A 3,353-nucleotide genomic window follows, 5' to 3' on the forward strand; every position below is an offset into this window, starting at 1 on the left:
TTCTTCTTCTTCTTCTTCTTCTTCTTCTTCTTCTTCTTCTTCTTCTTTTCTACTTTGCAGGGTTGTGGTGAGAATCAAGTAAGATCATGATAAGTAAGTGTTTTCTAAACTGCAAGGCCTTTTACAAACAGGAAAGTATTGCGATTATCACCTTATCATGAAAGAGTTTTACCAGATCCTTCCAGCAACCTTGCTGAGCAGATCCAGGAAGAGATAAACTTTTGTTAGATATGATAGTAGGGAGGACCCTGAGTAGTCGCAGGGTGAGCAAGGTATTTGGTCCTCTAGGAGGGAATGATAGGGGATACTGGGAGGACACTAAAGCCGAGCTTCCTCTGCTTCCATTTTTGCTGAACGTAGAAGGTCACTAGAGAGGCACCCTTCTCTGAGGTCTTTAGCAAAGGATCAAAAACACTTTGCCTTTCTCCCTTAGAAGTCAAGATTCTTAGGGCCAGGTACATAGGCTGGTGATCAGAAGGCAGCATGGAGTAATGGGAAGACCACTAGCTTCCACATCAAAAGAATGGGATTTCCAGCTTACTGCCTGACCTTTGGTAAGTCACCTCTCCTTTCTGAGACTCTGTTCCTTTATTTGTAAAATGGGGATATTTGCCCTATTATTTGCAATTACCTACCTTACAGGATTGTTGTGAAGGAAGTATTTTGTCATTTTAATGTACAAAATAAATTCTTTGGGTCAATTGCTCCCAAAGTCCTTAATAGGAGATGCTGCATATAATCAGTGCTCAGTTAATACCCTTGCCAACTCACTGGGACTAGGGAAGATATGCCTTTCACCATACTTGAATATAACTACAATACTCCTGCTCTTCCCTGCCCCATATTCTGCTTCTGTCTTATACCCCTCTAAGCAAGAGTCTGTAAGTCTTTAATAGCCAATGTATGAGACTAAATAACACTGGAGGATGAGAAGGAAGTTCTTTTTTTTTTAATATGAGATGAGGAACATAGGGTCATGGAGTAAGAATTATAAGTGATAGAGGTCATTCAGTCCAACCCTCTCATTTTATAGATGAATAAATGAAGGAATGAAAAAGCACTTATTAATCATTTAAATATGCAAAGCACTATGCTAAGTATTAGGGATATAAATGGAATAGCAAGCTAATCCCTGCTCCCAAGGACCTCACATTCTAATAGGAGGAGACAACATACATAGGAGGTTTCCATTGATAAAACCATGTCTATCTCTGATGTTGGGTCCTTTGACAGGGCCAAGGATGTTGATGACAAGATCTTCCTTTCACCATTTTCAATTCCCATGGCTGCTGAGGAGATGGAGGCTGAAGAAAGCAGTTGCCAAGTTTTAGCACCGGAAGAGTTGTCCCATTCAAAGATGGCTACCAGGTTGGGTAAGAAGCAGGCCTGGTGAGCTGAGATTCGTGGGGCTCTTGACCACTGAGTCCTGGGCTGTCTCTACTGAGGCTTGAGGAGAAATGATGGTCAAAGTAGTGTGGTAGCGGTGATGGTAACAGAGATGGTGCCTGAAGTCTCACCCTGAGGGCATCTTGCTGCTTCAGCTCAGCTGGTTTGCCTGCCCCATAATTGCCAGTTGGCGATAGTGGGATAACATAGGGACTGCTCACAAAATGTCATAATATGCATAGGACTGGAGCAAGAATCATGAGAAGTTTTTTTTTTCCCCTATATCTTAACTATGCCACAAAATTCCACAATGTCTTATCTTTTTCTCTTCCAATTTCCACAAAACTTTAGATTTTAATAGAATGGTAAACGGGAATGAGGTCAGGATGCCCTCTCTAGATTTTGAGCAGTCTCTGCAGGCACGAGGGAAGTTATAAGGCTGGTAGCTGGAGAAGAAGTGGAGTTGCACAGGTATAATTAGAAGTAACAGAAGCAGAGCAGATAACAATAGAAATGGGGATGGGTTATCCAATCAGTCTGATGTTTGTATGCCTACTGGGTACAATGTGCTAGATAAGATTCCGTGGGGGCAGGATGGTGTAAAGAGACGACATCATTCTTGAGTGCAAGGAGTTTAAAATCTACTTCTGGGTGGCAGTAGGGGAGTAAAGAATATGACACACATCTGAGACAAAAATCTCAGAATACTCTTCAATAAATGGCAGGTTAAAGGAGTAGCATAGATTATATATGTGTCTTTGGCTGGAATAATGGGGGAAGGCTCCACACATGTATGATCTGGATAGGAACTCCAGACAATTTCTTCTTAAAGAAGTATCTCTTCATTTCTTCTAGTACTAAATCTCGTTTTCTTTCTGCATTAATACTCATGACTAATGGAAATGGAAGAAAAAGATTTAACCTTTTTTATGTACAATGTATTCTGTTTGTATATTTTCTTATTGAATGATTATTATATTTTTTAATTCCAAGAAATATACTTTGGCCATGTTGAAGTCTGCTTTAAAGCTTAATTAGTGGGGGTTTTTTTAAGAAAATTATGCATGTGATTTTCAAAATTCGAAGAATGAGAAAACCGGGGCAGCTAGTTGATGCAGGTAGAGTACTGGCCTGGAGTTGGAAAGAACTGAATTAAAATATTTCCTCAGACTCTCATTAGTTGTGTTAACCCTGGGCTAGTCATTTCATTCTGTTTGCTGGTTTCTTCATCTGTAACAGGGGGATAATAATAGCACCTATTTCCCAAGATTGTTGTGAAGATCAGATGAAATAATAATTGTAAAGCACTTAGCATAGTGCCTAGCCTATAGTAAGCACTACATAAATGTTAGTTATTTCTTCTTCACCAGTTCATTTTACAGAGGAAGAACTGAGGCAAGCCCTGGGTCACACAGCTAGTAAATGTCTTGGGTCAGATTTGAACTCAGGAAGATGAATCTTCCTGACTCCAGGCCCAGCATCTGTCTACTGAGCCACCTAGCTGCTTCTTCCACTGTACTAAGGAGTGGTTTTCCCTCTCTGCAGGAAGATGTAGTACTGACTGGCAGCAGTGAAACCACGACATGGCTCCATCATACATCAAAGAATAGCATGTATGTGAAGAGGAGGGTAAGCCCTCCCCCTACCCAACCATCCACATGGGGAAGTAAGCAAAATTGCCCACTCCACCTCCCTGAATGTTTCCCATTTTAAGTCTCTTTCTTCATTCCAGAATGTGCTACTCCCCTTTTAGATAAATTCCAGTGTTGCCTCCAGGATCAAATATAAAATCTTCTGTTTAGCTTTCAAAGCCCTTCGTAACCAGGCCCGTTCTTACCTTCTCAGCCTTTTTTACATTTTACTTTATCAACATACTCCAAGATTCAGTGACACTGGCCTCCTGGCTGCTCCTTGCACATGATACACCAACTACTGACTCTTGCTGCTCTTCCTGGCTCTTCCCCACG

At 41.1% G+C, this 3,353-nt stretch overlaps 1 long non-coding RNA gene across 2 annotated transcripts in view; it reads left to right on the forward strand.

Moving 5' to 3' along the window:
* LOC114035782 overlaps positions 1-3,126 on the forward strand; it is an 18,220-nt gene extending 15,094 nt beyond the window's left edge. Inside the window, exons 3-5 of one of the 2 annotated variants that reach the window (XR_003568257.1) lie at positions 434-554; positions 1,234-1,373; positions 2,932-3,126. This is a non-coding gene — a long non-coding RNA (uncharacterized LOC114035782). Of the gene's footprint in view, positions 1-433; positions 555-1,233; positions 2,529-2,931 lie in introns of those variants that run through there. The other variant, XR_003568256.1, reaches the window with a different exon arrangement.
* Positions 3,127-3,353: the final 227 nt, after the last annotated feature.

The sequence above is a fragment of the Vombatus ursinus genome, unplaced genomic scaffold (genome assembly GCF_900497805.2).
Source record: "Vombatus ursinus unplaced genomic scaffold, bare-nosed wombat genome assembly UNPS02009205.1, whole genome shotgun sequence".
Lineage (NCBI taxonomy): Eukaryota > Metazoa > Chordata > Mammalia > Diprotodontia > Vombatidae > Vombatus > Vombatus ursinus.